The sequence below is a fragment of the Spinacia oleracea genome, chromosome 4 (assembly GCF_020520425.1).
Source record: "Spinacia oleracea cultivar Varoflay chromosome 4, BTI_SOV_V1, whole genome shotgun sequence".
NCBI classification, from domain to species: domain Eukaryota; kingdom Viridiplantae; phylum Streptophyta; class Magnoliopsida; order Caryophyllales; family Amaranthaceae; genus Spinacia; species Spinacia oleracea.
The window spans coordinates 62,021,092-62,042,572 of NC_079490.1; positions in this window are offsets into that span (position 1 = coordinate 62,021,092).

The following is a 21,481-nucleotide window of genomic DNA, read 5'->3' on the forward strand; positions in this document are numbered from 1 at the left end:
CTAAGTATCGAACATTCACGAACACGTTCAAAAGAAAAAAATATAAGAGCGATCAAAGTCTTACACCTCAAGGTATGTTCCTCGGGCCATATAGACTCGCCCGACTATTGCAATAACTGTACACCTTAAGAGCAACAATTCCTTTAAATAATCGCTCCAAAGCGACAAACACCGTAGCCCACCAATCGGCTACGGCTTCTCGAGAAATCATCACGAGAAAGTCCTGCCTGGGATGAACTTTCAACGCCCAGGACCAGGCGCCATATATTCCGATACCCAGCTCTCGGCGCTGAAAATCAAAATAAAGAAAAACAAAAGAGAAGAGAATACGTAGAATTTCCAAGTGAAATAAACGAACGAACGAGAGGCCAACTGTGTCATCAAAAGACCAGCCCAAGCAATATTTTCAACGCCCCACTTGGGCGTGAAATATTTCTAACGCCCAGGCCTGGGCGCCGAAAAATGATCCCAGGCCCAAAAGAAGCCCGGATTTCTATAGGGCCCTGCCGTATCCATTCGACTCGAAAATTGCCGATTTCTTTACTGAAAGTCGCACCTCACGGCTTTGTTAAGAGTAGCACACCACTACAAAGATCGCTCGCACTTACGAGCACGATCCCAAACACGATCAAGGACATTGCAATATGCGTATCCCCAAGGAACCTCTTTGACAAGAAATGACCGTCAAGCACGAGTGCTTGGGGGCTCGAAAGAAAATATATATTTAAAAAGAGAGTATGCAAAGATAAAATAATATTCCCAGACTATGCTGTACGAAGTCCCGTGTTTGGATAATCTCAAAAGATAAAACCAGATTACGACCTCAAGACAAAGGTCGCCGTTGATACTTATACATAGTCCCCTAATCAAGGACACGAGTAGTGGAAAAATTGAGCCGTAAAGACTAGCTCAAAACCATGAAAGATAATGACCACGAGACAATGGTCCGTCTAAGCACGTTGTCAACCCACATTCAGGTTGCAACTAAATCCGAGCATCCCTCGAAAGAAATTCTTCAAAAAACAAAAACAGGCTCCCCATCTTCAGCCGGCGGGGTCTGCGTCTTTAACCGCGCAGGTCCTCAGTCTTCGAAAATGAAAAGAGAACGAATTCTTCAAAAACCAAAAAAAAAGGCTCGCCCACCTTCAGCGGGCGGGGTCTGCGCCACTAACCGCGCAGGTCCTTAGTCATTGCAGCAATAACTTTTCCCGGTTTATCTTTTTCCAAAAATCAAAAGATGGTTTATCTTTTTCCAAAAATCAAACGATGGTTTATCTTTTTCCAAAAATCAAAAGATGGTTTATCTTTTTCCAAAAATCAAAAGATGGTTTCCCTTTTCCAAAAATCAAAGGATTGGTTTTCCGCTTTTCCAAAAAAGAGCGATGTGCTGGATTTTCCTTCGTTTTACGTCCTATAAAAACAAGGGGGTTTTCTCGTTTAGCTAACCCTGAAAATGAGAATCTTTAAAAACATTTTTACCTCGTGATTGGGCTTGGCCAGGCCTGGTTACACTTTATAGCTTTGATTTCGAAAACGTCTGTAGATACATCCAATGACAAAGTGAGGGAGTTTCTATACATCTGTAGGTACTTCCAATGACAAAGTGAGGGAGTTTCTATACTTAAAAAATTCCAATGACACGTAAGGAATGTGTTAGTACTTCAAGTGATGACCCTTAAGTCAAATGTTATCACTCGGGGGCTCGTGAGACCCTTGCAAAACAGGTCACATACACCATGGCTTGTATGAAGCACTCCGTCCAGTACTTTGACCATCGTCTCATCTCGAGACTCAGTCAAAGTGGGGGCTAACTATAGACACCTACTTTTGTCCCCATTCCCGAAAGGGAAGGTTCGATGATGAGAACATAAATCTCCACTTGGCAACGCATCTCCTATAAAATAATGAATCTCGATCACCCTTTTCATTTCAGCCAAACCTGCTATTTATAGAAACTTGCTAAAAATAGTAGCTGTCGTAAAAGGTAATTGCTAAAAGTAGTAAGAATAAAAAGATAGAAACCTGTCAGAATTAGGTGTTGCACTCCAACATAAATCCTAAAAGAGATAAAAATTGTAAAAGGAATTCTATTCCTATCGCAATTCGATAAAAGAGTTAACGTATTAATTAAACTCATAACGAACCTAGAGTTCGCAAAGGGCCCAGACGCATTCCGTCGTAAATTGATACGCACCAAATAACTCGGATTAAGTCTCATAATGGACTCCGTACTCTAGAGTCCAATCTGACAAAGAATTCTGCCTAGATCCTATTATCAACGCCCAGCCCTGGGCGCCGAAATCTTTGACGCCCAGTGCTGCGCGCCGAAAATACCTGGGACGGATTCTTTTCCTAATCCGTTTTCTACGCCACTTTTCCCTATAAATATAGCCTAAAACCGACGTGAAAAGAACAACACAACACAACACACAATTCATAATCTGAGTATTGACTCCAACCCTAAGCCTAAGCCTCACGCTGCGAAATTGATCCCGTGTTCTATCGCAATCGACCCAAAAGTCGAACAGAACGTATCTTGTCCCTTGTAGCTGATGATTTAAGCCAAAATACTGGAACACTGCTCAGAAACCCGAGATTCGTTAAATAAAAGGAGAAATAGCAAAGCCAAGTGGTTAATTTTCTGAGAACCGTGACGCACCTCTCAAGGGTGCGTTGTAATGTGTCCCTCATATGATTTAATCGCTTTCATCACCCTTTTATAAAATTGTCAAACTATTAACTTGATTAATCTATCACGCCTAATAAGATAATACCCTGGACAATTGAATTATCATGCTAGGTACCTTAAATCAATCTAAATAAGATAATCACGATCGACCTAGTATTATGTGTTGCATATTGCTAAAATCAATTCAGAATAGTTTAATAGTTTAAACGCATGTCCCTTCAATTATTTATGCTGAGCTAGTAAGGTTAACCTGCCTCGGGAGTTACCGATGAGCACTCCTCTCGGTAGTTACAGGCCCCCGAACTCTCAATCTCTGCCCTGCGGGTGTACGTTGAGCGATCTCCACACCAGGGATCACAAGGGAACCTATGGCGGTCGTGGTCGAACATAATTGCACTCCCTTTATGTCACGATAACCGGGTTTTGTCAGTTTTTCTCATTGTCATTAAAAACTGAATGGCGACTCCTATATTACTAGTCGATTGGGTGTAAACTCACAGGAAATCCAACTATACTTGATCTGACAACGTCACGCCCATGAAGGACGAGGTCATGCATTAGCCTCGTGCTTTTTCGACCCCCTCACATTCACCTGAAGATGTAAAGCCAGTGGGACATAAATGGGTTTTTGTGCGAAAGAAAAATAAAAATGGTGATATTGAAAGATATAAAGAAAGATTAGTTGCACAAGGATTCTCACAAAGACCTGGAATTGATTATGAGGAGACATATTCTCCTGTGGTGGATGCAACAACTTTTAGATATATAATCAGTCTGGCAATGAGAGAGGGACTTGACTTACGCTTAATGGATGTAGTCACGGCTTATTTGTATGGCCCACTAGATAATGATGTCTATATGAAACTCCCAGAAGGATTTAAGTTGCCAGAAGCAACAAAATCAAGTTCTCGAGAACATTTCTCTATCAAATTGAATAGATCTCTATATGGATTGAAACAATCTGGGCGTATGTGGTATAATCGCCTTAGTGAGTACTTATTGAGAGAAGGCTATAAGAATGATCCTATTAGCCCATGCATTTTTATAAAGAGATTTGGATCAGGATTTGTTATAATTGCAGTGTATGTTGATGATCTAAACATTGTTGGAACTCCTGAAGAGATTTCCATGACCGTGGAATGTTTAAAGAAAGAATTTGAAATGAAAGATCTTGGAAAGACAAAATTTTGCTTGGGGTTACAAATTGAGCACCTAAAGAATGGAATCCTTGTGCATCAAACAACATATACAGAAAAGGTGCTAAAAAGGTTCTCTATGAATCAAGCACATCCATTTAGTAGCCCTATGGTTGTAAGATCACTTGAAGTGGATAAGGACCCTTTCCGTCCTCGGGAAAATGCTGAAGAAATTCTTGGTCCTGAAGTACCATACTTAAGTGCAATTGGAGCATTGATGTATCTTGCTAGTCAAACAAGACCTGACATATCATTTTCTGTGAATTTGTTAGCAAGATTTAGCTCATGTCCAACCCGGAGGCATTGGAATGGGATTAAACATGTACTTCGTTATCTACAAGGTACGAAAGATATGGGTTTGTTCTTTCCTAATTTATCCAAAGAAAGTTTAGTTGGTTTTGCAGATGCAGGGTATTTATCTGATCCTCATAATGGTCGATCACAAACTGGATATTTATTCACATGTGGAGGTATTGCCATTTCTTGGAGTTCTATGAAGCAAACTATTGCAGCTACTTCCTCTAACCATTCTGAGATTTTAGCAATTCACGAGGCTAGTCGTGAATGTGTATGGCTAAGGTCTGTGATTCAGCATATAAGAGAAGATTGTGGTTTATCTTCCGGGAAAGAGGCACCAACAATTTTATATGAGGATAATGCAGCATGTATTGCACAGCTCAAGGAAGGATACATCAAAGGTGATAGAACAAAGAACCTATCACCAAAAGTCTTTTTCACTCATGAACTTCAGAAGAAGGGCGATATAAATGTCTTGCAGATTCGTTCAAGTGAAAATTTGGCAGATTTGTTTACTAAGGCGCTTCCTACTGCTACATTTAAAAAGTTGATTCACCTCATTGGTTTGCGCCGTCTCAAATATCTTTAGTGATGTTGTCATTAGGGGGAGTAAATGCGCGCTGCACTCTTTTTCCCTTCACCATGTTTTTCCCACTGGGTTTTCCTGGTAAGGTTTTTAATGAGGCAGCATTTCATGCGCATTATAAGGCAATGTATTGTTTTGGATAATGGACATCCAAGGGGGAGTGTTATAAAATATATATTAGGATAGATGCCCATTATACCCTTACCCCTATATAATACTATGTATATGTATATATTATGGATGCCTAATGAAATAAGAGAATAAATGACAGTTTCTCTCTTCCTCTCTCTCCCTTTCTCTCTATTTTCATATTATTATTATTATTATTATTATTATTATTATTATTATTATTATTATTATTATTATTATTATTATTATTATTATTATTATTGTTATTGTTGTTATTGTTATTGTTGTTATGGTTATTGTTGTTATTATTATTGTTGTTATTATTATTGTTGTTATTATTATTGTTATTATTATTGTTATTATTACTGTTATTATTATTGTTATTATTATTGTTATTATTATTATTATTGTTATTATTGTTGTTATTATTATTATTATTATTATTATTATTATTATTATTATTATTATTATTATTATTATTATTATTATTATTATTATTATTATTATTATTATTATTATTATTATTATTATTATTATTATTATTATTATTATTATTATTATTATTATTATTATTATTATTATTATTATTATTATTATTATTATTATTATTATTATTATTATTATTATTAAGTTAAATTGAATTGAATTAATCTGAATTAAACTGAACTGAACTGAATGCTCATAAACTGAACTAAACTGAACTGAACTGAACTTAACTTAACTTAACTAAATGCTCCTAAACTGAACTGAACTGAACTGAACTGCCAAAATAAGTCCTGAAACTGAAATTAAGCCTAAAAGAGAAGGGCCTAAGTTTATTAAACATTCAAAGGGTTTAGAATTCTTATTTTGGCTCATTAGTTGAGAGTTGGGAGCGAAAACGGCTATTTTAGTCAAAATATGACATATAACGATGGAACGAGCCTTAAGTGTACATAAATTGACCAAAGTAGATGAGAATGAGGATTGAAAACCTAATACTAAGTGTATTATGAAGGAAATATGTCCTTCACCCAAGGTGCATTGGTCCAATACCAAGGTTTAGATTAATTACGAACAATTAATTCAGTGAGATCAAGTGATCGGAACAGCTGGCTGGAGCAATGCTTTCGATCAGTGAGTTCTAATCCTTATTAGGCTCAAATCTTACCCTTGACTGAACCTATAAGGTCACACCAATTGAATGTAACATATCGCCGGATTTAATGAATCCGAAATTCATTTAATGGCTTTTCGGGAATTTTTTTTGGAAAACATAATTATACGATATGACGTTCGACCGGAATCATATATCGTATTGAGTATATTCGTAAGCTAGGCGAAACGAATAATCATATCGTACAACGTTGGATCATATCGTACGACACGATAAATAAATTGTCGAAAAATAATTTAAACGCAAGACTAAGTGCAGCCCACGAGCCGAGTGCACGAAGCACTCGAGGCCCATGGGCGCAAGTGCGTGGCAGCAACAACACAACAACGCTGGACCATGGCCACTTGGTTGTGTGTGGCTTGCTAGCTCAAGCATAAAAGCAACAGCGCTGCACGCATCATGCTTGTGCACGGCCAAGGCCCACTGCCGTGCAGGCCTATGTGAATGTGTGTGTGTGTGTGAGTGTGCTGGCCGGCTAGGCCTTGTGTTTGGTCTGTTGGCACACATATTTAATATGTTATTATAATAACCTAACACCTAATTCTTTCCAAACTTAACCTAATTATTCATTCTAACCTAAGGCAAGAGGAAAATCCTAATTCTCTTTGTGCCTTTATTAGAGTGTTCATCCCAAAAGCTAAACTATCTTGAAGGAGATCTAAGCCATCAATCTCAAGACGGATATGACCGTGTCGGTGAACCGAATAGAGGAACGACATTTGGAGTTCTTGTTCGTGTTCGTTGAAATAAGGGAAAACACGCAACAAACGTAAGTAATGCTTGATCTGTACTTTATACATGCTTCCTGGCTTTGGGGTTATTCTGCAATCATGTTATGTATTTAACTGTAAACCCCTACAGTGGTATCATGAGATACATGTATTTAAAGTTCTTATTAGCATGTTTGTGGTTATTGTCGAATTTATTATGAATTTTTCGTGAATTCAAATTGTTTCTGGATTATTGGATAAGTCGTAAAGTGTCAGAAATTCGACTTTTCTGGCCCTAATTTGATTGAAAACGGCGTTGTAAAATCAACTCAAGTGAACAGATTCTCAAAAACATGACCCGAAGTATGCTTTTTTGGGCGGTTTTGTTAATTAATGAATTAAAACATTGATTTCGGTGTGTTTTTCAATTAATTACTCGACCAAATAAACTCGGAATTATTTGAAATTTTTCCCTACTATCATTAATAATATTATGAATATATGGTATCTTTTTGGTTCATGAATATTGACTAAAAATCCTAATCTTAATTTAACCTAGATTAATGGATTTTATATCAAAAATTAATTTTATTAATTGGTTATATCTGAAAATTTGTTTAGGTGAGAAGGGGAATATGATTTCATGTTTAAATGGCAAATTTAAAAAATCATGGATTAAAATTTTTATTGGATTCGTTAATTTTAATCGTTCACCTAAAACCAAAATGTATAAAAATATGAAATTTAAATGTTTAGAACGATTTAAATGTTTATATTGGATTATCAAAGTTATTTAAATTTTTGTTGATATTGATCGTTCGTTAAATTCGAATATTAGCTAGCGTAGATTTATAAATTTCCTAAATTGGATTGTTTGAAATTTTATTAAATCGCCCACTTTAATATTTTTCGTAATTAAAACGATTAGATTTGTTAATATTATGAAAAATATAATTCGTGCAATTTTCGTTTCGAGAATTTTTTTTTTGAATCGGACAAGCAAGCCACTCGCACAAGGCGAGGGCTACTGTCCGTGCGAGACGAAGGGGTAAGGCACGCACACGAAGGCAGGCCAAGGGCGCTGGCCTTGTGTGTTGTGCCTGCGAACTGCGAGCGATGGGCGTGGCATGTGCACAGAGCTGGGCGAAGCCTTCGGGTGTGCTCGCGGCACTCGACACGCATCGACCAGCGATGCTCCAGCGAGCGATCTCGCGAGGGAGCGCGCGGGCCGAGAGCAGCGATGGGCGAGACAAGCAAGCAGCAAGCTGGGCGCTTGCCTCTGCGCTGCTAGCCTTCGTACATGCCCGCTGGGCTTCATGCCTGGGCGTTGGTGCAATGCACTGCGCATCGATTGGGCTGGGCGCTTGCCTAGCCCACGATGCATCATACTGTGCAATTTTGCTTCATTTTATTTCAAGGCCTAATTTTTGGGCTTGGGCCTAATTTTGCACGAAAGGGGCTAACGGTGGACTTTTTCATTATATTATTTGTTTTGACTTGGACCGGGCCACGAATTTAAATATTTAAAATTAAAAGGATCAAATTAAAATATTGGTCTAAGTGGGAGCCGTTTAAATAAAATTATTTAAAATTATTATTTTTAATTATTTTTCGTAGGAAACTTTATTTTAGTTAAATTAATTTTTTATTAGAATAATTCTAAGGATTAATAATTTGGATTTGATTGATCTTTTAGGATGCGTTTACATGAACGTGATTTTAATTAATCATGTAAATACTTGCATATTTTACATGGGCCATTCGTTTTAGGACACGAATGGATGAATGCATAGATATTATTATTATTATTATTATTATTATTATTATTATTATTATTATTATTATTATTATTATTATTATTATTATGTAATGCAGGTATTGAAGGTGAATAGTACGGCCAATCTAGGATAGTTAAATACGGTATGCGTACCATTTTATCTTTTAATGTAAAGTTTTAAATATGGTATGCGTACCATTAAAGTTTGATGTACTAATTAGATTATTAGGTTCAAGTTCTTCTAGATTATTTAAAATTTTAAGTTACCTTTTGAATGGAATTGAAGACGATGTCAAGTTAACAAGGTGAAGGGAAGATTGGATGCTTCAAGATCAAGTTTTTTGGGCCATACTAGTTCACCAAAATAATTTATGCTATTATATATTGTTGAATGTATATTATGCATGAATGACTTGTTTGTATGTTTGATTAAGGATTTAGTTCACTAAATAATCAAACCAACATAGAAATAACTAGGTCCAAGTAATATTGAGTTTAAAATTGCCTTGCAAATCAAGAACTTAAATAATCTTAGAACCTAAGATAGTAGGTTTCCGCCAAAGCGAGGTGCTCTTTTATTATTCTTAGACGGTAAGGTATCCCAAAGGAACACAGTGATTGTGGTTACAACTCAAGCAATATTGGTATATGTTATGGCAATGGAATAAATTATGGAATAAATTTATTAACCAAGAGTAATTTGGATATTACTAGCATTGGTTTTGCTTACCTAAAATCTTAAAACACTTAATACAAGCCAAAGCATGCTTAAGGATTTAAGACTTTTGGGGTCTTGGATTCGTTTCATTCATTATGGACCATGTTTATTTTGCATGAATGAAATGTTTAATAGCTTTAATGATTGCATGAATGCTTTTATTTCAAGTTATTAAAGTATGATAAATGTTTTCTTTCCTATTTAATTTTATAGAATATGAATTATAGTACATATCTTCATATTTTATTGCGTTCGGATAATAGAGCTGCGATATTTCTTCGATTGATTGGTAACTAGTTTTGAGAGAAATTCTCAAAGGAAAGGAGACTGAGAGCATATCTTGGATGCTATTTTTCTTATAGTGATCTTCGTGGTTGTTTTCAAAATAAAACTTGAATGGTAGACCAATTGGACCTCATTTATTTAGAATACTGGGTAGTTTTGGAATAATGAAGTATTGAGTTAAAGACTCATGTATTACCAATGGTTAACAACCAAGTTCCTTTTTATTCAATAATGAACTAGACTCACTGGATGTGGCCATTCAAAATGAATAAAAGGAAAGGGACTTTGTAAACGTAACAAAGTAATAAGATCAAACAAAGAGTAAAATCTTTTGGACTATAAGAAAAGGTGCTAGAAAGGATAGGAAACTGATAGGGTGTTTTTCCGTCGTTGAAAAGAAAATCACCCGACCAAACAAAATTTATAAACCACTAACTAACCGGATATATTGCTATAGCGGCAAGTATAGGGATCGTCCCATAGAAATGGTGTGCATTGAGTCAAGGCGTTAAGCTAGTTTAGACAAGAGTTGGTTTGAATTAATTTCTAAGGAAACTAAGCTAATCAATCAAGGAATTAAACAATACAGGGAAATGCTAGGGAGTCGGGGATAGCCTAGGGTATTGGGGGAAACGATCTAAACAATCAAGCAATCATGATGATGCAATGACTTAGTGCATAGGGGAATGGAATCGAATGACGTGCTCACCACCTCTAGGATGGAGCACACGAAGCATCTAACTATGGAAGAGATTTCGCCTAATCCTAAACTAGGTAAACTTGCATATAATAGGAACCACCATTCACTTGCACAAAATAGGCTCACAATGTCTTGCCAAACCTAAGCTATGCAATCCAATCAATTCCAATCAACTAGTATTTGCAACTACTACTCAATTAGTCATGGATATCCTATCACTAAATCACATTTAATTACATCAATCAATCAACATTCAACCATCAATTTCCCCTAATTAAGCCCCTAGATTCTCCCCTTTCCCTAACCTAAATCTACTCGATCACTACACATACTTGAAACTAGGAAATTCATGAATTCTAGGAAAGCAATCATGTAATTGAAGGACTATAAGGAAAGAATCAAGAAGTTGAACATTCAATTGCAAAATGAATTAAAGAATTGAGAATCAATGAAACTAAAATCAAAGCAAAGAGGAATTCAAGAAGTTGAAGAACAATCAAAGAACAATAACAAAATAGCATGAACAAAGAACTAAGAAGTTGAATTAAAATTGCAAGGAATTAAGAAGAGTTGAAGAAATTACAACTTGAAGCTTCAAAGCAATGGAGTTTCTCTCTCTAGAAAACTAAGCTTGAAGAGAAAACTTTCTAAAACTTCTTAAAATTCTATTTCTGAAATTAATTGTTTATAATAAAAAATGAAAATTCTATTTATACAACCCCTAATAAATTAGAAATTTAAACTCGAAAAGCCAGCCCGCGCAGCAATGCGATCGCGGAGACCCAGGTGCGATCGCACAGGTGCGAACGTGCCCCAGATCGGTGCGATCGTTTTCAGCGACGATTCTCTTCTTCGCATGGTGCGAACGGGCTCATAATCCGTGCGATCGCACGGTCTTGACTTAGCCAAAATATTCCAAATTCTTCATGTGGTAGCACGGAAATTCTGTGCTAGCACACAACAAATCAGTGCGAGCGGGCTAAAACCTGGTGCGATCGCACGAAATCCTGAAAAGTTCCTGCATCATTTTTGCGATTTCGTGCGAACGCACACTTCTAGAACTCGGTCGCACGGCCTGATTGACTTTAAGGCCAAGTCTGTTGACCCGTGCGAACGCATAGAATTCCCGTGCGATCGCACGGGCCTGATTCGAGCATATTTCCATTCCTTTCCATCATTCTCCAACATTTTTCCTGAAAAGTGCAAAGATGGTATAAGGGCATAAAAATGTAACAAAAGCTATACAAAACTACCAATAGACATAATAAAATTCTATAAAATACTAAGCTTAGAGCGACATAAATGCCGCTCATCAGAAACAGGAACAAAAGAAATGAATTCAAAATTCAATTTCTACCTAGAAGTTTGCGCTAAAGAGAAACGACTTAGAAAATAAACTCCTATGGTATTAGATTACCGCTTGAGGTTCTAACTTTAGTTAAGAACTCAAATTCCGGGAGCTAAGTCTGGATATTGACCTACAAGTGGGAAATGAAGCAAAGTTATGCTACATTAGTTGTAGGGCCGTCTTGTTTGTTTTAAAGTCCTTCTAAAGGCTCGAACTTAATGGTATTATATTCCATTAATCATCATAAACTATTTTCTACTTGGACAACAAAAAGACTCACACTTAAAGTAAACAAAAACAATCGTTGAACGCTTATTTGAATGAAATGGTCATTTATGGGTTGAGTCATATGATCGATTAATAAACAAATAAATCTCTTCACAATCAAACTTCAGAAGGTTCAAATCAAATACCAAATATCTTGATTTATGTTCCACGTATCTTTGGCAATGTTATAAGACCATATCAACAAGGAAACATTATAAAGATTCCAATGGCATAGATTTTTGAAAGTTGATTAACTAAAGACACAAGGGTCTTACTTGTTGAACATGACATGGAAATGGACTATTATTAGAAGATTCTAGACAATTTCGTTTATAGCCAAAGATGGATCTTATGACTTACCTAATTCACAAGAATTTGAGAAAATATGGCTATATTTACTCAAAGTGAAATATGTCAAATGTTTCAATGCGATTCACAAAAGGGTATAAAATCAACTTGGCAAGAATTTTGGAACATATGGGCTGGGTCAGGGTGGTGTTTGCATGAGCCAAGAATGATTATCAAGATTGTTTATATGACATTATAACAATCAAAGCTCCATAAGAATATGGTATGTCCAAATGGAGGAATCGATATCTATTTGATTAATGATAATCAAGACTATTTTCCTATGCGGTTTCCAAATGACACTCTCAAATGACTATCACACTAAACAAAGTTGTCAAAGCTAAAGATAAGATGTCATAAGGATTGGACTTCGGTTCAGTATATATATATATATATATATATATATATATATAAAATTAAGATCTAGTGAGAAACACCCCTTAAGATGAGAACTGAGAACTAATCTCATCCCTCAAATCAATTCAATCAACGGCCCTCATCTCGCCCGACCAAATCAAAAAATAAGGGTAATATGGTAATTTCGAATGCCTTGATTGACCTCCCTATTTCTACAGATTTTCTTTCTCTCTCTTCCATCCGTTTTCTCTATCCTCCTCCAAATCCTGTCTATTGCTTCTCTCTTCTTGGAACGCTCTTGGAAAATTTTGCTCCCCTTAGTGCTCTCACATCTTCAATCGAACCTTCAGCTCAATTCGTAAATGGCGTTTTAGAATATTTGGTAAGTTTTATCTCTCTCCTTCTACATTCTCTCTTCACATACCTCAAATTAGGGTTTCAAAATCCCTATTTTTTGCCCCCAATCGACTAAGACGATTTATGTTGAAGAATAAGGGAGTGAGAATTTAAGCAACTATATTTTCGTTAATCTTCATTCCATTTCATCCTCGAAATGTCTGGTAGGTGATTCGATTCTATCTTTGTTGGTAACTTTCTTTAATTAGGTTTTCGATTGAATTTTATGCCTTTTATTTGATTTTTTCGTTCTGATTTTACTAGAATTAGGGTTTTTGCTTTTGATTTCTAAAATTCTGTTAATTTATCGAGTTCAGTTAATTTCATTGAACTTATTTTTGGTTTTGTTTTAGCAGTTTACAATTGCTAAGTTTCTATTACATGTTCCATTCTCTTGCTATTTTCATATTACAATTGACGATTACTACCATTAATTTGATTCTAATTGTGACACCATTTACACATTATAATTGCGATGACTACCATTCAATCGATCGAACTTGTGACGGTTTTGACAATATTAGTTATTGACAATATTGCTTCAAACTAGGGTTTTCATGTTTGATATGCTTTGAAATTATGCTGAATTGATTCGTGTTCTCAGCCTAGGGAGTCAAAGATTGCTTGGCTAATTATAGAAATTGGTTTATTGTGGGTTACTAGTTCTTTTTGCGTGCTAGGTGCGCTGTTGTGGTGTTGGTACTGTTGTACCTGGTCGGTCGTGTTCAATTAGGTTAATGTATATCTGACGTTTGAATGGCCTTTAAATATGAATTTTGCTAAGAGAAGAGAGGATATTATGATATCTTCCTGTGTGAGGAAGTAATTTGATCAAAATATTCACCAGCATGTTTCTATCTGAAGCTCAATTTTGTACAGATATCTGTAGTATTCTTTTTCCAACTTCCTTATTGTTAATTTTTGATGATTTTCCATGACTGTACTTAATGAATAAAAGGAAATTTTTGTTAACAGTTCATTCTATTGTTGCTTTGGTGGTGTGATTATGCAGAAGTTGTACAAGGTATTTGTGGACTTGAGTTTCAAGGTGCACAAAAATTTGGAGCGTACAATCCTCGGTCTTGACCAAGTCATTTCGACGTAATCAGTGGAGGAAGATGCTAGTGCAAGAGAAGAAAGCTGGTATAAAAGGAGGCAAGTAGTGAAGGAAGCCGAGGATGAAGCATACTTTGCGTGATTTCGACGTAATCAATAACAGGTCTCTTCCTGTCCCTCCCTTCTCGGCCTATTTATGTGAGCCTGTAGGTTTCAACTTTTTTGTTTCGAGATTCTGATCTAATGACTAATGGTTTCTTATCTGGTATTAAACCGCATAATGCATCAAACAAATACCTGCCTAATCTTCTTGAATTTGGCTGAAGATGATAGGGCAAAATCTGTCTTTATCTGCTGCTGAGGATGTTGGTCTTTTTCTGTTGATCAGATCCACTGTACGGCTGTACGTAGTGTTGGAATCCTTCTCTTTTCCCTCTTGTATATCATAATATCTACTATTTCGTCACTGTCTATTGCAATTTTCTGCTATTATTTAAACAGCTTATTTTAGTCAAATTATGACATATAATAATCGAACATGCCTTAAATGTGCATAAATTGACAAACGTAGATGAGAATGAGGATTGGAAACCTAATAATAAGTATATTAAACATGAAAAGGGTTAAGAATTCCTATTTTGGTTAATTAGGTGAAAGTTGGGAGCGAAAACAACTATTTTAGTCAAAACATGACATATAACAATCGAATGAGCCTTAAATGTGCATAAATTGACCAAAGTAGATGAGAATAATAATAAGATCTAGAAACCTAATAGTAAGTGTATTAAACATGAAAAGGGTTTAAAATTCCTATTTTGGTTCATTCATTGTGAGTTGGGAGCAAAGTGTCTATTTCAGTAAAAATAAAACATATAACTATCGAACGAGCCTTAAATATGCATAAATTGACCAAAGTAGATGATAATGAGGATTAGCAACCTAATAGTGAGTGTATTAAACATGGATAGGGTTTAGAACTCCTATTTTGGTTCATTAGTTGAGAGTTGGTAGCAAAAACGGCTATTTGAGTCAAAATATAATATATAACGATCGAATGAGCCTTTAATTTGCACAAATGGATCAGAGTAAATAAGAATGAGGATTGGAAACCTAATACTAAGTGTATTAAACATGAATATGGTTTATAATTCCTATTTCGGATCATTAGTTGAGAGTTGGGAGCAAAAACGCCTATTTAAGTCAAAAAATGACATAACGATCGAACGAGCCTTAAATGTACATAAATTGACCAAAGTAGATGAGAATGAGGATTAGAAACTTAAAAATAAGTGTAATAAGATATACATAGGGTTTACAATTCCTAGTTTGGTTCATAAGTTGAGAGTTGGTAGCGAAAACAACTATTTTATGACAATATAACGATCGAACTACCCTTAAATGTGCATAAATTGACCAAAGTATATGAGAATGAGGATTGGAACCCAAATACTAAGTATTTTAAACTTGTAAAGGGTTAAGAATTCCTTTTTTGATTTATTAGTTGGGAGTTGGGAGCGAAAACGGCTATTTTAGTCAAAATATGACATCTAACGATCGAACGAGCCTTTAATGTGCACAAATTGACCAAAGTAGATGAGAATGAGGATTGGGTACCTAATACTAAGTGTATTAAAAAAGCAAAGGGTTTAGAATTCCTATTTTGGTTAATTAGTTGAGAGTTATGAGCGAAAACGGCTATTTTAGTCAAAATATGACAAAAACGAGCCGTGAATATTCATAAATTGACCAAAGTAGATGAGAATGCGGATTTGAAACCTAATAATAAGTGTAATAAACATGAAAAGGGTTTAGAATTCCTATTTTGGTTCATTAATTGAGAGTTGGGAGTGAAAGCGGCTATTTTAGTCAAAATATGACATATAACGATCGAACGAGCCCTCAATGTGCATAAATTGACCAAAGTAGATGAGAATGAGGATTGGAAACCTAATACTAATTGTATTAAATGAGATAAGGGTTTTGTAGACACCTACTTTTGTCCCCATTCCCGAAAGGGAAGGTTCGATGATGAAAGCATAAATCTCCACTTGACAACGCATCTCCTATAAAATAAAGAATCTCAAATTCCCCTTTTCATTTCACTCAAAACCTGCTATTTATAGAAACCTGCTATTTATGGAAACCTGCTAAAAATAGTAACTGCCGTAATGGGTAGTTGTTAAAAGTGGCAAGTCATAAAAGATAGAAACCTGTCAGAATTAGGTGTTGCACTCCAACATAAATCCTAAATGAGATAGGAATTGCGAGAGAATCCTATTCCTAATACGATTCGGAAATAAGAGTTACGTATTAATTAAAATCCTAACGAGCCTAGAATTCGTAACGGGCCTAGACGCATTCCGTCATGAAATTGATACGCACTAAAAGACTCGATTAAGTCTCAAACTCTACGGATTTCAGGAATCCGAATCTGACTAAGAAAACAGCCCAGACCCTATTTTCAACGCCTGGCTCTAGGCGCCTAAATCTTCGGCGCCCAGGTCTGGGCGCTTAAAATTCCTGGGTACGTGTTTTTTCCTAATTCTTTGTGGATTAGAACTCTGCAATTCTATCTTTTCACGAACTCTTCCCTATAAATACAGCCCCAAATTCGATGTGAAAAGACAACACACATAATTCATATTCTGAGTATTGACTCCAACCCTTAGCCTAAGCCTCACGCTGCGAAATCGTTCACGCGTTCTGTCGCAATCGATCCATAAATCGAACAGAACGTATCATGTCCCATAATTTGAGATTCGTTAAATAAAAAGGCGAAATAGCAAAGTCAAAGTGGTTAGTTTTCTGAGAACCGTGACGCACCTCTCAAGGGTGCGTCGTAATGTGTCCCTTTTCGATGATTTAATTGCTTTCCTCGCCCTTTTTATGAACTGTTAAACTAACTAAATCTGATTGTTCTATCACGCCTAACAAATATAATATTTTTGGGGAATTGATTATCATTCTAGGTCCCTTAATGCTATTTAAATCAGATAATCACGATCGATCTAGTATTATATGTTGCATATTGCTAAAATGAACTCAGATTAGTTTAATAGTTAACGCATGTCCCTTCAATTATTTATGCTGAGCTAGTAAGGATATCCTGCCTCTGGACTTATCGACGAGCGAGTACTCCTCTCGGTAGTTACAGTCCCCCGAACCCTCAATCTCTACCTTGCGGGTGTATGTTGAGAGATCCCAACACCAGGGATCACAAGGGAACCTACGACCGTCGTGGTCAAACATAATTGCACTTCCTTTATGTCACGATAACCGGGTTTTGTCAGTTTTTCTCATTGTTGTTAAAAAATGAATGGCGACTCCTATATTACTAGTCAATTGGGTGTAAACTCACAGGAAATCCAATTACACTTGATTGAATAAAAAGAATCGTCACAACCACGAGGGACGAGGTCACGCATTAGCCTCGTGCTTTTTTCGACCCTCTCACAGTGGCGACTCCACTGGGGATAGTGAAGGAAATACTCGTGCTTGTAGGTAATCAAAATAGCCGAAGGGTGAAACGATCCTACCCCGCGTTTATTTCCCCATCAAGTTGGGACGACCTGAAAATCAGCATATTAATGTGAACGGGCAGAACCGCATAACGAATCTCGGCTCCCTCGGGAGTTGGGACTAAGGATACCTTTTTTCGCCAATAGGGGGGTGCATACGCCGCGCATGTTGCCCACTCGGTACTTGTGCAGGTAGTACACCTATCCCGAACCCAATCGCTCGCTCATTAGGTCCCTCTCGCCTGCATGCCCCCTTGGCTTGCACTTGCGGGTTGGCCTCTTGGGCGAAATTCGTCTGTTGAAGACACTACCTCGACCGGGGCATGTGTTGGATCTACGATAGAAGCGGTACCAAGCCAGGCGCAAATACTACCTATAGAAGCCTATCATAAACTACGTGACATGTTTGTAATGTAGTTATGTGTAGCGAACTATGTGACTATGTTATGATTGTGCGTACGAATAATGCTAGACAAATAATGCTAGAAAACCAACGACCTTAAAAATTGCCCAAACATTCATGAACCAATTGGCCAAAGAGTTATACCAAAATACGTGTTCCGCAAGCCCGAACGATCGCCACAAAAATAAGCGACGCTTGGGATGGCTTGTAACGAATCCCACAAACGCTGCACAACGCGTAAAGGACGTTATAAGGCAAGCACAAAAAATTAAAGTCGCAAAAACAAAAGTAGACGCAAACAGAAAACGAGAACCAGCCAGGGACGCATTTTCAACGCCCCTGGCTGGGCGCCAAAATTTCTCACGCCCACTGCTGGGCGCTGAAGTTGTTGCCTGGCCTTTTGGTCAGGCACAGCAGCCTCGGAGCCCGCGAATGAAAAAATATACGTAGAAAAAAAAAACTTTTCGAAAAATTTTTGCTGCGAGGGCGTATGAAAAGGCACTCGTTTCTAAAAGCGACTTGTAAAAAAAAAAATAAACTCTTTGTGTCATTGTTAGGCCTCCTATGACGACAATGCCCGGCACCAAAACCGAGCATGCTAATTAAACGACCTTGAATGTCACATGGGCAAAGTATTCAAAAAATAATGTTCAAATGGAGTCTTCAAGGAAAAATAATGTTCAATAAATCCGAGTCTAGACTAGGTTATGCCGAAGTACAATCTAAATCCTAAGTCTTAGTTGTCTTATCCATAGAATCGGTCCTAATACTTGGTGTCGTTCTGCAAGCTAAAAGGTTAAACCATATTGAGTCTCCCTTCCTAACATTTAAATCAATGAGCACCCATATGTCATTGTCATCCCTTGCTAGGAATCCACGGCCTCAATACTCTCTCTCACCAATAAAAAGAATATATTATAGTATTTGCAAAATGGAAACGGTCACATTCTGGAAATCATTCCCCCATAGTCGCACAACCCCCAAAGTGAACCTAAAGTGTCAATACCATTAGCAAAAAATTAATAGCCTCAAGGCTTATGATCACATTGGGTCACGACTATCATAGTCCTCTCGAGCCACTCGCTCCTTTAAATACTCCTAAGTACGGACTAAAAGATTTTCCATGAATACAACATGACGAACCATGAAAATACCCAAATCGGCATGCCATAAGACTACCATTGGGGTAAAAGCAATACACACTAAGAGAGAAGCCGCACTAATGATTCTAGTCTTGCAAAAATGAAAATTCGATCTCCCCAATTAACTACCTTGCCAACATTAAGCAAAATGGTGCATGACAAATGAACACCCAAGGGTTAAAATCTAAAGTGTCAACCAACGAAAGTTATGGTCCTAAGTCTGAGAGTCGCTTGGTCAAGTGTTATAGGCTTACGCCACGTCATTATTTCGAGTCTAGGCCACCTCATTATATTCTTACACGGGTTATAATCAGAAAAATTAATGAAAGTTCGAGTCTAAATCACAACTTCCAATTAAATCCCAGAAACTGGAATCTGAAAAGAAGCAAAAAAATTATTTTCGATGTAATTCTTTCGTTAAATTTCAATAAGGTAAAAACAACATTTTTTTGAATCTACGCTATTTGCACATTTTAAGAAACAACTAAATACGCTTGCAAAGTAAGACAAATTAAAGGTCCATCCTAGGCCTACTAAAATTAAAGGTCCACCCTAGGCCTACTAAAATTAGAGGTGCACTATAGGCCTACCAAACGAGGCTCACTCAGTCTCGCCTCGTGACTCAAAGACCACAACCATCTACCTTTTAGCCCAAATAAAAAAATTTATGTTGGGGAGAAATCCCGAGCAAAAAGAAAAAAATAGAAAGAGAAAAGGGAGAGCGAAAAGAGAGAGCCATGAAATACTTAGCCCGTACCTCCCAAAGTGAAAAATTTACCCAAGTAGACGAAGGAAAAGAATTGAGTCAACCAATCCAAATCACGCCACAAAGACTACATAAAGTTCTACGATGTCTACCCTTTACAATCCTTATGTTCTTAGACGCCTTCGCTCTGGGGCCCCTGTTCAGCTCATCTAACCCATCCATGTTCTCATTGCCATAACCCAAGAAACCATTACCTCGACTCTTGTTCTTGAACTTATTGTCAACCGCAAACCACGTACGGCCATTGACACGTGCGTCAAACCTGCTCCTGCATCACCATTAGCATAATGACCATATAACTTGTGTGGATACATCCTGTTGATAAACGCTTGAGCCGTCCCCATGCTACTCATTGGCCTTGGTTGATGTAAATTCATGACACTAGCAAGAGGCTGCAAATTGTGAGTCCTAGCGGATGTAATCCTCATGCTTGACCAATACCTGTACAAATTATCCTATCGCATTCAACCCATCTTTCAAACCGTCTTGAGTCACGAATAAAAAAATAAAGACAAATGAAAAGTACAAAAAAGTAATAAATAAAAAAAGGGAACTTTGCAAAGCGCCTCTAAAGTTAGTCTAAAAGAAAAAGGAGCATTTAGCGCACCAAAAAAAGATTCGCCCAGAAGTCATTTTCAGCGCCCATAGCTGGGCGCCGAAATCTTTAGCGCCCCAGCCTGGGCGCTGAATTTCTCTGCTCGCCAAATTTTGTCCAGAAGTGCTCGTCATTTTATCCGCACATACACGGAAAAATAACGAACACTTGGAGGGGTACAACACGTGTTCAGATATACGTACCACCAAAAAATACATGTACTCAAAAAAATATATAAAACAAATTTTTGGCTTACGGCAAGGCAGCAGGTTAAAATAAACTTCACTTATTCTACCGTTTCAAATAATATGTTTTCACCTCAGAACATACTTATCGAATTCGGCATTCTAAGAAACCATTTTCTGGCTAAGAACTACGCAAGACCTGATTCCAAATTAAATCTATTTAAGGCGGATACGTAGGCAATCCATGATTCGGTCCAACCAATTTTTAAAAATATTAAAGCCTATAGAATAACAAGGATAAGAAATAGAGTCCCTTATTGAAATTTAATTACTTGCAATCCAAATCGAAAGAAAAATTTAAGTCAAAGGAAGAATCCAAGTCATCAAAATGCCAAAATTAACGAGCACACATCGAAAAATAATAAGGGCACGTATCCTTGCCAGAAAGAGCACCCACACTCCTAGGCACCTAGCCAAGACTCAAAAGATCGCTTTGCCTCAATTAAGTGGGGGCTAGCGCAAGCGTCCATGACCTCTAAAGTACTCGACTTGACCCTCCCTAAAGCGAACTAACTCACTTAAAGACTTTCTTTCACCACTAGACATGGTCGTTCGCTTAAAGACCTTCTTTCACCACACACAGTCATAGTCGCCAACAAGTAGTAAAGGTTGTAAGCTTGCAATGAAGAGGATTGTTCTACGGCATCACCCCATCATTCCTTCGAACTCAGGGCACCCATTCATGGTAATTCGAATGCTTGCTAATCCCCTTTGAAAAAAAATCAGACATTGTCAATAGGACTTGGCACTTAACCAAGGCTCACCCTACTCAGACATATGACACGGGCATCTAAAAT